Here is a 15,631-nt window from a genome sequence, read left to right as displayed (position 1 = left end):
TGGACTGAAAATACAAAGTCCAAAGGAGTTAAAGTGGGTGCAGGAGCAGGTATTATGGATGAGTCGGATGAAATGACAATAGGTTCCATTGGAGGAGGAGGAGCAAGAATATCCACACGGGATTGTTGATCTGGTAGGTTTTCAGCGGCTTGCTGTCTTTTAATACAACCCATCTTCACTTGGCATTCTTTTTCTATATGTCCAACTTCTCCACAGAATAAGCATTCTTCCAATTCCAGTGGGCAAGGTTGTGATAAATGGGTCTGTAAACACCTATGACATTTTTCTAAGTTTTCTTTTTCTTTTGTGAGACTTTGAACTTGATTTTCTAAATTATCCACCACCCGTTTTTGTACTGTATGTGATTCTTCTAGCTTTTGAACATCCCTGACAAGTTCTTTAATGATATTGACCAAATCTTGAGGAGTCATCTATAAGAAAAACAATGATTTAACAATAATAATAAAATAAAAATCTAAAGTACATACTTACAGTGTAATGTATGAACAAGGTGGATCTCGAACCAGATTTCCCAAAACTCTGCTCTGATACTAACTGTAACGCCCCGGGGTTTTAAAACCTTTAAAAATGCAGATTTTTTTTAATTTTTTTTTTTAAACAGCGGAAATAACTTTTGATTTTCGGTTTCCTAAACCTCAGGCACGTCACATTCCAATTAACAACAAAAACAACAATAATTTATATCAACATTATATACATAGTCTTTTCACAAGGTTAAAAAATGAAAACATTTAGGATTAAATTTAAAATAAATCCTAAATTAATCTCAGGATTTTGGGAATCTGGATTCTTCGATGCCACACTTGTCCAACATCCATTGTAAGATTTCCTATTCCATATCTGAACCTGAAATTCCCATAAAACGGGGTTAGACTTATGACAGCCAAGTAAGTCATTAATCAAAACCATACAATTCAAATATTAAGCATGATTTCAATAATTTACAAATCAAAATGCATTTATTCAAGAACAATTATGCAAATAAAAAATAAGGCAATTAAAAACAATTTAAAATAATGCATAATCTCAGATCAAATTCTGTGAAAGAAAAAGGTCATTGTTTCGATATTAACGCCCTCCTGGTACGGTGGAGAGTACTCCGATCTCAAACTAAGTATTCCGGGGGTATATTATTCTATTGTGGATTACCCGGATACCTGAGTGAAACGGGCTCCCAAGTGAGCGGTCAACGACCGGGAAGATTCTCAGCAATGGCGAGCAAACAAGGAGAGTTGGATGCATCCACTGGCATGCGGCAGCCTTGAGACCCGTTGTCTCGACCTCCTCAACCCGAGTGACAGGAGGTCCAGGGAATCTATCGCTCCCAACAATCATCATCTTCACAATGTCACTCCTGGTTGTACCACTACCCCTTCCAGGGTAGGCTAAACCTAGATGGGCTTGAAGGATTCTTTTATAGGACTTTTCATCTTTTCAAAACTAGGCTCAATAGTCAAATCATTCCTTTCAAATAAACACGGTTCATATGTATCCAGCCCATCCAGAATTTTGCTCTATCACAACGAGCATTCGCCTATGAAGGCGAGATATAAGTTTGTATAGACATGACTCCTGCAACAATAAAATCTTTCGAAAATCAACATGCTATACAAATTCTTTAATCAAAATCAAAGTTTTGATCATAGTATCCATCAAAATCTTATTCAAATCATAAAATTGAAAATCTTGTCATTCAAAACAAATATTTATTCATGCGGATATTAAAATATGCATTTGATCAAGAATCAAATTTAGATAATCATGCACGAATTAAAAACATGAATCAAAAGCATGTCTAATATAAAATTATAAGATTTTGATAGAATAACTTACTTGGATTTCGATAGAACTAAGGAGAACAGGATAAAGCGCTCGTGCTTTGATTTAATCTGATAGAATTCATTATATTAGTTAATATTTTTATATCGAATTTCGAGTAGTATTTGCCCTATAATTTAAAGAAGTATCTTTTAAAGAAATTATTAAAAATCTAAAAATTTATCTATAATTGACCTTAAAACTTTTATAAAAATTTTCACAGAGTTTCCTCTGTAATAACTCAAATGTTCGAAAAAGGGTTTGAACTTGAATTCGAGTTGTAATAATTCGAACATGACTTTGCGTCACAAATATTTTTATAAAGGTTTTTCAAAAAAATTGATTCAAATATTTAAAAGGATTTTTGAAAATTTTAACAGAATTTCCTTTATAAAAATCGATTTTTTTCTGAAATAGTTATAAAAATTTTGATATAACTTCTACTAAATAAACTGAAATTTTTTAAACTATCTGAAAAACTTTTGCCAGAATTCTAATTAAAATAATTAATCTTTTTCAGAAATCATTTAAAAATTTGGTCAGAATTACTGTTATACTAATTCTATTTTTTTCAAAAATCTTTAAATCATTTTGACAGAATTCTTGTTATAAAAACTCAATTTTTCAAAAGTCTTTTAGAAAATTTTGCCAGAACTACTGTTAAAGTAGTTCTGAATACTTAAAAATATTTAGAAAAATTTGAACAGAGCTTCCCCTATGTAAAGGCTGAGTTGGATTAAATTTTGGCAAAATTGCCAAAATTTAAATCCAAAAGAAATAGAGTTGGGTTTCAGAAAGAGAGTAGGGAAGCTCAGGAAGTATGAATTCGAATTTAGAAGAGGGTTTTTGAATACTAACCTTGTTTAGTTGATTTGAGCAGCGCTTCTGCTATCCAAATCTGACTTTTCTGCTAAGTTTAGCAGAACTCTTGCAGGCAGCGCTCTCGAGGCTGTTTCTGATTCAATGGAGCTTCTTGCAGAAGAACAGACTTCGCTTAAGGAAAGATGAAAAGGGATAGAAGAGGTTTCTCAGAAAAAATATGAGATTCTATGGAGGTTTAGGTTTAAAAGTTAGAGAGAGAAATTCAAAGGTAGAGAGAGAAACTAGGAGAGAGAGAGAGCTTAGAGAGAGAAGGGGTCTTGGAACTTGGGTTGAGAGAGAGGGGGTGAGGGGGTATTTATAGGAGAAAGAGGGGATGTCGCCCCCCTGTGGGGCCCACTTTGGTGACATTTGTCACCAAAGTAATTAAAAAATTAATTTTTGAATGACACTTGTCATTCTTCTGACAAGTGTCAAAGAGAGAGAGAGGCTTAGTGTCACCTCCTCACTGAGGAGTGACACTTATCCTCCCATGGTTTTGGAAAACCATGGCCTGTCCATGGTTTTGGGCCAGTGGTTTTTCTAAAACCATGGTCTGAGATTAAAATATTATAAATTAATATATTTTATTCAATTTACTACTTTTTAATACCCAATTTAACCTTGGCTCAATCCCATCTTTCAGGATTGCCATAAGGGGATTTAGAATTACTTGAGTGTCCTTCTGTAGTTTAATAAATTACATAGCCTGCCATTGAAAATGGTAAATTACCATTTTCGTCCCTGACAATTTTATTAATTCCCTGAAAATATCCTAAAAGAAAAAATACTATTTTGACCTTATATAGTTGGGTATTTTACCGAAAAATGCCACTGAATTGGCAAATTACTAAGCTACCCTTTGACAATTTGATTAATGACTAGAATGTCCCTGAATTCTGATTTTTGAACCAGCCTCAACAAAATTTTATTAGGATTTCAAATATAGATTAAGATCTTTACTTTGAACAGTACTAACCATAAAAATCAGGGTTTTAACACTATAATTCACATTCAGAATAAATAAAAATTAAAACTGGAATATTCTTCAGAATTTATAAATCATTAAAAATTTTGGGTATTACAGATATTATCTCTAGTTATCTCGGTGCTAAGAAGTTTGCTCATCGTTATTTACGATGTTGATTATGTTTTGCTCCTCCTTCGCTTTATTTCATTTTTTTTATTTTCCTCTTTCCTTTTCTTTTCTTTTGTTTGTTTTATTGAGATTTCTGGTTGTTTCATTCGTATGTTTGTACCATTTTGTATCGTTGATCTGATTGGGGATTACATCCCCTTCATCTTCATCATGTTATCATTTTTGACCCATCTGTATCAAATTTACAGAGTTTCATTGTTTGCGATTATGATCATTTGATTTCATCGGTAGCATAGCACCCGATTCATTTTCACCAAATTAACTTTCCTTGTTTCTGTTTGTTTCTGTGATATTCTTTTTTTTTACTGGTTTTGAGGGATGATCACGCAGAAGCCATCTGGATCTATTCTGATTAAGGCCCTCTACGCTTAATCTACTGTTGTTTCATGTTGGTCATGATACAGTATCACCCATTTTGCAAAACATTTTAATGCTTATTGTAATATGCTCAAGGTGTTAAAAAAAAAGAAAAAAAAAAGGGATTCATACTTAACATTAAGGTGAGCAAAATTCTAATCTGTTCCTTTGAGGCAAAATGTTAGTCTGGATCATAGTTCCTATATATCCTGCACAAGCGCCTTGTGCCTTACCATGGTCAGGTCTGTACTGAAATCAACCATGATGGTGCATCCGGGAGGTATGATCTAACCTCTTCATTCTCATTCATTAGGGTATTGTTAATTGCTTTGATTCTTAATATGAAATTAAAATGTTGTAGCAGTAGTCGGTTTTTTTTTTTTTTTAAAAAGAAAAAGAAAATACATAGTGGCATAGGTCTCCCAATATAGCATCTCGATTCATGTTATGTTCATTACTTGCGTAAATGTTTCCCTTGTCAATGTTTAAACCCACCATGAATTTCAAACTGGCAATCCTCTGAATTTTACTAGTTATTGCCTAACTCTATGGCATTGTTGAAGAAACGTGAAGTATTGGAAATAAGTGACGGTGGAGGTGGCTCTACAATGGTGACTCCTATGAGTGATGGCTATGTTCTTTAAAAGGCAGTGGCTTCTTCTCCAATTGGAAGGGAACTCTTAACTGATTATATGATGAAAAGTCTGGAAAGCAAGGGACTCACTGAAAACAGGAATCACTTTTTCATGATTTTTTTTTATCTGCTATATAATGGTGACTTTGCTTATGTTGTCAGATAAGGCCTAAGTATTCTCTCAAGAGAAAGGAAGTACGACCAAGAGAATTTCAGGTTGCCTCTGTGCTTGTTCTTCTTTACTTTTCATCTTCAAGGGATCCTTATTTAGTTGATGAATACTGCAAAATGTGATTGTCAATAATTGGTACACCCCTTTAATTAATATTATTAATGGAAAAGTACATAAATTTAGTATTAACTTGCAGTATTACATGAACTTTTCAATGCTTTGCAAATTGCGATGGCTCATGGCTGGTATATTCATGAGTCAGCACCACGGGGTTCTGACATTTATAGAACAGATACTACTGAAATTTGATGGCCCTCATCATATTGTGGTTGTGATTCAAACAATGTAACCATATCTTATGGAAGCCAGGAAATCTAAGCCAGGAAATCTAATGTCTCTTTTTTGTATATATTTTATATCATGTCTTATCATAACTTGTTCTGACATTTCCGATGCTTGTGTTTTTCTCATTTTTTTTTTATGGATATATTTGATTATCTCTTCCTGGCCTTAATTATTTTTAGTTTTTGTGGTTTTACTTCCTTGCTGTGTTGTTTGCCTACATTATATATCTTAGGCATTTTTGTTCTTTTGAGTTACATTGGTGCTTATTCTTTTATTTTAACCACTTTTATTCTGTTATTTTGACAAGTTTCCTTATCCATCTATTTTTTCAACCTTTATCTTACTGGTACTCGCTATAAATTTTCTCTTCAAAGATCTGATATTGTTTCCTGTGTACTAATTTCTCTTTTTCATATTCTACTCTTTGGATTGTGAATGTTGAGGGAACTTCGAGCTTAAACTGCAGGAATTATATTTAGCAGGCTCAAGGCAGTATCTGCGAGTTACCAAATGGCTTTTACAATATGTAAGTGAACAAAATCTCAAAGGGGTCTGGGTTGCTAGTGGGATCCAAGGAACAAGATCGTCATTGCTTAATGGTCGCCAGGTATGCCTACCAGCTGCAGTTCATAGGAATGGCTCTTGTTGCCATTAGTCATGGATGTCCTTTGTTTGGGGAATCAAGATGGCCTTCCACCTGTTTGGGTGGTACCTGAATAGACTCTCACCTACAGTGACATCACCCACTGAAATTTCCCCTTTCAATCACGTTGCTGCATCTATGTAATATATCTTCATGTGCCACCATTATGACCCTATCACAAAAGCCCTTGTAATTTATCATTCTCCCAGAGAATACTGTTGGATTCATTTGTTTTTACAAAGAAAGAAGCTCTTCTCAGGAAATCTCCAACATCCCGGTCTACAGCAACAGGTAATGTGTTGTAGCATGCATAACATCCATGGCCAACCATTCCCACCTGTTGCAACAACACATCCCAGTGTCACTACTTGCGCCCCTGTACACAGCATCCTGCTGATGAGCATACAAGGCATACAAAATAAAGGGAAATTCAACTAAAATTTGTTAGACCAGTTCAGTTGCAGAACAAATTTTGCAGTATTAGACCAGCTCTTCTTACCTGTTTTAAATCCAGCTTGCTGCAAAGGGACATCAAAATTTTGTTACATTCTGTTACCTATTTTAAATCACAATTTTGTTACTTGTTTTAGATCAAAATTTCGTAGTTCTTTTGCAGTGTTGATCCTCAGTTCTTCTTTTGCATTTCAGCTGGCTAAAAAAAAAAGAAAAAGAAAAGAGGGTTGAAGCAGTTTTTCTTATCTGTTTGCAGAGATCTTCCAGAAACTCAAAATAACTACTGGGGATCTTGATCAGTGCTGGTTCATATTTGCAGAATGATGCTATGATCGGCCCTCCAATTCAAGTCTTTGGATGTGCAAGATGGAGCTCGTGATCTATCAGAAGGAACAGTTTTCGTGTTGAGGGAATCAGTTCCATGTTGTCTAAGTTGTAACCTGCATATGGTTGATCCTGAACATTGGCAAAGGATGGGTATCCATCTCTTGGATGGTTAGACACCTTAGTGTATCCTGTTTTACCCTTTTCACTTATCGTATCAGAATACATCTATGGTCAATTAATGCAGCCACAACAGGTGAGTGCATGCTCTTTCGTTGGATAAACCAGAATTTCCAATCAGCTAGTTCTTGGTGGGTAAAAACTTTTCATGTTCTGTCATTTATCAAAAATTCTAGTTGATTTAGACATATTTTTATGATTAAGATAATTAGAGATGCTTACGTGCGTAATTTTCCAAACTCATTGTCTAGATAAATTGTGGAACTCATCCATGGCTTTGCAAAAGCATGTCGATTATGGCATTCTTTAGGAATAAGGAGTGGTTTCTAAGTGGTTGCATATTTGTATGGACTTTAGGCCTTTATGCCTTTACACATAAATTATCATTTTTTCTGTTGTTGCCATGAGTCTCATAAGCAGTGTCTATTTGTTTGTGTTGGCATCATTTGAACTCATAACATGTGATAAAGAAACAGGTGTGAAGGTCACCCATATCTTAGTCACTTACTGATCTTATTTTGCTGTGATAGAGAGGATATGACTGTCCACCAATAGTTTCTCAAGTCACAGTATTCTTTCTTTTCTATGGTGGTTCATCAAGGAACACCATAGTCACTATATTTCACAGTGGTTCACAATGAACCACCGTGGTCTTCTTCTTCTTATTTATTGTAGTGGTTCGTCAGGAATTACTACAATAGTTATCTTTTGCAATGGTTCACAAAGAGCCCCTGTAATCCCTCTTTACTATAGTAGTTCATTAAGAACTACTATAGTAGTTTTCTTTCACAGTGGTTCACAATGAACCACTGTATCCCTTCTTTTCTATGATGGGTCATCAGGAATTACCATATTTCAGGTTGATTCATCTTAGATCATCGTGACTCTTGACTTCACCCATTGTATATGCCTTTCTTATTCAGTATGAACATAGCATGTTGCATTAGGATCGGTACAATCACATGCAATTTTGCTTCCAAGGAAGTATTTTCTTCTATGATCATGCTAACTCATTTCTTTGCAGGGAAGTCATGAGAAATTTGTATTGCTTTCTTAGACTAGAGATGTTATTACTTCAAATTTCAATTCCAAGGATTGTAACAACTTAGATATTAATGAAGAATTTACATTTCTTGTTTTAGATAAAATAAATGAGCATTGTAAATATCATAAATTACTTATTTTCATATTTTTCGCCTTTATTTCTCAAATTCTCACAATGGTGAAACACGAATGACACATATACCATTTCTCGTAAGAGGTAAATTAATCCTAAGTTGATGATTCACATCAATGGCCATAGTCAGGATGTGAACAAAACTTAAGATTTTTATCTTTTATAAAATAACTCTGATCCACACTGGATCCTCTTCAAAAATCATCATATTTTCAAATATTTCCTTCTTTTATTAGAGTTTAACTTAAAATTTGCTCAAAATATATATCAATGGCCATAGTCAGGGTATATTGAGAGTTAATTTCATTTTAAACTCTATAAAAGCACAAAAATATGTTTTATTCTTCACCTGAATTTAAATATAGATTATTATATAATACATTCAATGACCATAGTCAAGGATGTATTATATTTTTAACCTTATTTTAATTCATTTAAAGAATGGGATATGCTTTTCAAAATCCAATTTTAAATCCTTTAAATTCATTCACCATTTAGGATAGAACTGCATCATATTCTCAAAATTTCTTTTTCAAAACTCCAAGTGATGTTAATATCTTCTTCAATCAATCTTCAATTCTTGTAAAATCCAATTCATCTTTTCATTTTCAATTTTATTTTTCAATTTCAAAGTCCAATTTAACTTTGAGATTTCAAAATTCATTTTACATTCAAAAATTCCAATTCAAATCAGATTTCAAAGTTCAAATTGACTTTTGAATTTTCAAATTCATTTTATATTCAAAATTTCCAATTCAAAACAGATTTCAACGTTCAATTTGCCTTTGAAATTCCAAATTCATTTTATATTCAAAACTCCAATCAAATTCAAAGTTTAATTTGACTTTGAGATTTTTGATTCATTTTCTAAATTCCAAATTCAAAGTCCAATTTGACTTTGAAATTCATTTATAAATTCAAAGTTCAAATTCTCAAAACAATTTTGAAATTCCAAATCCAAATCCAAATTACATCTTGGATTCCAGATTTCGGATCCAATTTCCATTTAGGATTCTAGATCCACAATCCAATACCACTTTGGATCTCAGACTTCAGATCCAAATCCATTTTAGGATCCAGAATCCAATACCACTTTGGATCTCAGACTTCAGGTCCGAAATCCATTTTAGGATCCAGAACCCAGTTCCACTTTTGGATCTCAGAGTTCAGATCCAAAATCCATCTTAGGTTCCAGAGTCCAACTCTATCTTGGATCTCAAATTTCAAATCCTAAACCCATTTTAAGATCCAAAATCCATTTTAGGATTCAGAATCTAATCCCATCTTGGATTTCAGATCTTGGATCTGATTCTATTCAGGATCCAGAATCCAATTCCATTCCCAATTCCAACTTTCAAATCCAATTTCATTTCATTTCTAGATTCCAAATCTAATTCCATTTACAGATCACATCTGGATTTCTTAAATTCATTTCTATTTTTAAATACCATTTGGATTTCTCAAGTCCATTCTGATTTCAAATTTGAAATTCAAAATCCATTTCAAATATTCATTTCCTTTCCTAAATCCAAGTTTAAAATTCAAAGTCCATTTCTAACTTTGAAACTCCATTTCAATTCATTTTTAGCTTCAAAACCATTCGTTCTCAAAATCAAGATTTATTCTTCCAACTCTGATTACTTTCAAAAGACTTAGAACTTCTCTGATCTATCTCAAGTTCTAAGTTAGATTTTTACCATTCAGAAACCAATTCTTCACTCCATTATCAAGTCCATCTCAGAATACTTGGAAAATTTTCAAAACATTTTTCAAAAAGAGCATACATCCTTGCATTGCACAAGCATAATTCTTTGTGCATTTAGATCTTTAGGATAAATTCTTAGATGATATTTAGGCAAAGCAAAAGGCATAGATTCGATCCTTGGTTCGATTACCCCTGGTAAAGGGGCCTGGAACGGTTGAACCTCGTACCGACGAGCGAATCCCATCTCTCCATTTTCTCGCAAATATTTTCAAAACGGAGGCGTGTTATTTGCTAAATATTTTTAAATTAAGGTCAAGTGAAACCCTGCAAAAGAGTTCCTCTTCTCTCTTTCTTTCTCTTCTTTTTTTCTTCTCTCTTTCTTTTCTGTCTTTTATTTGTCTCCCTTCAAAAGGAGGAAAATAGAGGTTGGAAAAGGAAGAGAGAGAAAGATACAAGAGAGGAAATTTTTTGCGATGATCACAGTTTTGGCGACCGAGATGGGACTCGTCTCCGTCTGGTCGAATTGATGCCTTTGCTTTGCTTTTATATTACTCAAGTCTTTATTCTATAAATGTCAGCATCATTTTCCATGCAAACCTTAGGAGCCTAGACTCTGTCCTAAGCTGACATCATTGCATATAGAATCGAAGTATGGTTTGGTAGGACCATATTGAAGAGATTATTCCATGTTCACAGTAGACTTAGGTTTTAAATACAACTCTCCTCAATTTTAGGGATTGAATGCAAACAATGTATGCAAGTGTATGCTTCTTTTGATTTAAATCTATCTCTTTAGGACTTGCATTAGAGCCTTCTGGTTTTATCTCCATGCCGATCATGTTTTTGAAAACATCCCTACCTATATTGTCCCGGTCTTCACGTTACTGGGTTGTCTCACTGAACCATAGTTCGGAAGAGAGCCTCACAACTGGACCACCTATTTGGGTTCACGCCCCCCTACCACGTACCTAAGGGCCACAGTCCGAGGTATATCGGTAGGTGCTCAAGGATGTTGGGAAGCCATTACCTTAGAACTGGAGAGATATCCATCTAGGACAGGATCCTATTTGAGCTTCATCTCACAAGGCATTCTCTCATAAATGTCCCATCAAAGTCCTCATATATTCCTTTCCCCATTTAGGTTATTTTGATATATCTTCGTCCCATCTAGGCTAAGGGCTAAACCTGCGCCATTCCAAAAAGCTGATCTTGTCTCATCCATGAGACCTGATTAAAATCTTTATCTTTCACCATTTTGGGATCTTTATCCAAAGTCCCATCACGATTTCCTTATTTCTATTATGCAATCATATCATTGTCGAGGATTTCGTCTCCCCAAGGCCATTCATGATAAGATTCTAAGCTTGAAAATCACGTTTTCAAATAAATTCTTCCACACCCAGTTCAGATCTGTTGACTGGGGCATTTTTCAAAATTTGGAGTGTTTTCTTTGCCACTAAGCTCGGCTTTCAACCGGTTTAGTAGCAAAGAGGGGCATCTGTGAACACCCCAAATTTTTCAAAAGTTTGTAAATATTCCCCTTTCGCCCTTTATCTTCATTTTTTGGGTAATTGAGTCACTTTTAAATATAAATCCCATTTTTCTCAAGTTTTCTGAAATTAAATTCATTTTGTATATATGACTCAATTTCAGATCCGGATCCAATATCAGAATCCAAATCTGAGCTTTGTCATCCAATTTTAAATTAAATCTTCCAAATTACCAAAATAACTTTTAAAAAGCTCAGACAAGTTCATTTGGTATCCGTTTGGATCCATCGTGTTATATTCCTCGATTCGAGGTTTAAAACTTGAATATTTTCTCAAAACCTGGGTCCAAACCCATTTTCTGAAGAAATTTCTCCAAAGTAACCATGATTTCTCAGAAAAACCCTCCTTTTGTAAATATTTTCCCAAAAATACAAAAAAAAATAGTTTTATCTCTCGTACTGCTTAGGTTTTAGAATTTTATTTTCGAAAAAATAAACAAAAATCAGGAAAGGCCGAGAAAAGAATGAAAAATCAGGATAATGAAGAAAATGACTTTAAAGACCCGTTTTGAGAAAAAATTGTTTTAAAAGACCTTTTTTGGAAATTTTGAGAAAATTCCCTTTTAACCAAGTTAGGGTTTTCGAACTCTGGCTTTTCTTTCGCCTCTCTCTCCCTCTCTCACCAAAACCCTATTCCTCAAAACCCTCCATTACGCCCTCTTGCTTCCCAAGATGATCGACCATTCGATCATCTTTCGTCCTCTTCAGCCCTCGATCCCTAACAGACGCTCTCTCTCGATTCTTCTCTTTACACTTATAAAAAGAGGCATCCGTCGCCTCATCTGGGCATCCGTTCTCACCCCAGCACCTTCCCCGCTTCTTCACCCCCATGCTCCTTCCTTGATCTTCAGGACCGCGCTTCACCCTTCCATATTCATCTCCTTCTCCTTCTGATTTCCTCCTCCTCTAAAGCAATAGAAGATCTTCATAGCAGAATGAAGAGAAGCTTTTTCTTCATCCTTCAGAACTTCAGTAAAACGCTAGTAAGTGCCCAATCAAATTTCATTCTGATTTCTCCTTCTTTGATTTCTTTGAGGCTTTCCCGTTTTTGTGCACCCTCGAAGGTGTTGGGTTGCTTATGGCAACATCAACCCTTCTCTTGTGCAATAGCAAAGGAATGATTTTGTTCCTATCTTCTTCACGTTCTGCTGATTTACTATGTTTCAAATCCGTAGTTTTGCTTATTTTCTCTAGTTATCTCGATTTTTGTTTTTTAGACAGATATAATCTCTAGTTATCTCGGTGCTAAGAAGTTTGCTCATCGTTATTTACGATGTTGATTATGTTCTGCTCCTCCTTCGCTTTATTTCATTTTTTTTATTTTCCTCTTTCCTTTTCTTTTCTATTGTTTGTTTTATTGAGATTTCTGGTTGTTTCGTTCGTATGTATGTACCATTCTGTATCGTTGATCTGATTGGGGATTACATCCCCTTCATCTTTATCATGTTATCATTTGTGACCCATCTGTATCAGATTTACAGAGTTTCATCGTTTGCGGTTATGATCATTTGATTTCATCGGTAGCATAGAACCCGATTCATTTTCACCAAATTAACTTTCCTTGCTTCTGTTGCTTTCTGTGATATTCTTTTTTTTTACTGGTTTTGAGGGATGATCACGCAGGAGCCATCTGAATCTATTCTGATTAAGGCCCTCTACGCTTAATCTACTGTTGTTTCATGTTGGTCATGATACAGTATCACCCATTTTGCAAAAAATTTTAATGCTTATCGTAATATGCTCAAGGTGTTAAAAAAAAAGGGATTCATACTTAACATTAAGGTGAGCAAAATCTTGATCTGTTCCTTTGAGGCAAAATGTTAGTCTGGATCACAGTTCCTATATATCCTGCACAAGCGCCTTGTGCCTTACCATGGTTAGGTCTGTACTGAAATCAACCATGATGTTGCATCCGAGAGGTATGATCTAACCTCTTCATTCTCATTCATTAGGGTATTGTTAATTGCTTTGATTCTTAATATGAAATTAAAATGTTGTAGCAGTAGTCGGGTTTTTTTTTTTTTAAAAAGAAAAAAGAAAATACATAGTGGCAAAGGTGTGCCAATATAGCATCCCGATTCATGTTATGTTCATTACTTGCGTAAATGTTTCCCTTGTCAATGTTTAAACCCACCGTGAATTTCAAACTGGAAATCCTCTGAATTTTACTAGTTATTGTCTAACTCTATGGCATTGTTGAAGAAACGTGAAGTATTGGAAATAAGTGAAGGTGGTGGTGGCTCTACAATGGTGACTCCTATGAGTGATGGCTATGTTCTTCAAAAGGCAGTGGCTTCTTCTCCAATTGTAAGGGAACTCTTAACTGATTATATGATGAAAAGTCTGGAAAGCAAGGGACTCACTGAAAACAGGAATCACTTTTTCATGATTTTTTTTGATCTGCTATATAATGGTGACTTTGCTTATGTTGTCAGATAAGGCCTAAGTATTCTCTCAAGAGAAAGGAAGTACGACCAAGAGAATTTCAGGTTGCCTCTGTGCTTGTTCTTCTTTATTGTTCATCTTCAAGGGATCCTTATTTAGTTGATGAATACTGCAAAATGTGATTGTCAATAATTGGTACACCCCTTTAATTAATATTATTAATGGAAAAGTACATAAATTTAGTATTAACTTGCAGTATTACATGAACTTTTCAATGCTTTGCAAATTGCGATGGCTCATGGCTGGTATATTCATGAGTCAGCACCACGGGGTTCTGACATTTATAGAACAGATACTACTGAAATTTGATGGCCCTCATCATATTGTGGTTGTGATTCAAACACTGTAACCATATCTTATGGAAGGCATAAAATCTAAGCCAGGAAATCTAATGTCTCTTTTTGGTATATATTTTATATCCTGTCTTATCATAACTTGTTCTGACATTTCCGATGCTTGTGTTTTTCTCATTTTTTTTTACGGATATATTTGATTATCTCTTCCTGGCCTTAATTATTTTTAGTTTTTGTGGGTTTTACTTCCTTGCTGTGTTGTTTGCCTACATTATATATCGTAGGCATTTTTGTTCTTTTGAGTTACATTGGTGCTTATTCTTTTTTTTTAACCACTTTTATTCTGTTATTTTGACAAGTTTCCTTATCCATCTATTTTTTCAACCTTTATCTTACTGGTACTCGCTGTAAATTTTCTCTTCAAAGATCTGATATTGTTTCCTGTGTACTAATTTCTCTTTTTCATATTCTACTCTTTGGATTGTGAATGTTGAGGGAACTTCGAGCTTAAACTGCAGGAATTATATTTAGCAGGCTCAAGGCAGTATCTGCGAGTTACCAAATGGCTTTTACAATATGTAAGTGAACAAAATCTCAAAGGGGTCTGGGTTGCTAGTGGGATCCAAGGAACAAGATCGTCATTGCTTAATGGTCGCCAGGTATGCCTACCAGCTGCAGTTCATAGGAATGGCTCTTGTTGCCATTAGTCATGGATGTCCTTTGTTTGGGGAATCAAGATGGCCTTCCACCTGTTTGGGAGGTACCTGAATAGACTCTCACTTACAGTGACATCACCCACTGAAATTTCCCCTTTCAATCACGTTGCTGCATCTATGTAATATATCTTCATGTGCCACCATTATGACCCTATCACAAAACCCTTGTAATTTATCATTCTCCCAGAGAATACTGTTGGATTCATATGTTTTTACAAAGAAAGAAGCTCTTCTCAGGAAATCACCAACATCCCGGTCTCCAGCAACAGGTAATGTGTTGTAGCATGCACAACATCCATGGCCAACCATTCCCACCTGTTGCAACAACACATCCCAGTGTCACTACTTGCGCCCCTGTACACAGCATCCTGCTGATGAGCATACAAGGCGTACAGAATAAAGGGAAATTCAACTGAAATTTGTTAGACCAGTTCAGTTGCAGAACAAATTTTGCAGTATTAGACCAAATCTTCTTACCTGTTTTAAATCCAGCTTGCTGCAAAGGGACATCAAAATTTTGTTACATTCTGTTACCTGTTTTAAATCACAATTTTGTTACTTGTTTTAGATCAAAATTTTGTAGTTCTTTTGCAGTGTTGATCCTCAGTTCTTCTTTTGCATTTCAGTTGGCTAAAAAAAAAGAAAAAAGAAAAGAGGGTTGAAGCAGTTCTTCTTATCTGTTTGCAGAGATCTTCCAGAAACTCAAAATAACTACTGGGGATCTTGATCAGTGCTGGTTCATATTTGCAGAATGATGCTATGATCGGCCCTCCAATTCAAGT

The sequence above is a fragment of the Nuphar pumila genome, chromosome 4 (genome assembly GCF_984573655.1).
Source record: "Nuphar pumila chromosome 4, dmNupPumi1.hap1.1, whole genome shotgun sequence".
Lineage (NCBI taxonomy): Eukaryota > Viridiplantae > Streptophyta > Magnoliopsida > Nymphaeales > Nymphaeaceae > Nuphar > Nuphar pumila.
The sequence above is the reverse complement of the archived record's forward strand: the minus strand, read 5'-3'. Positions refer to the sequence as shown.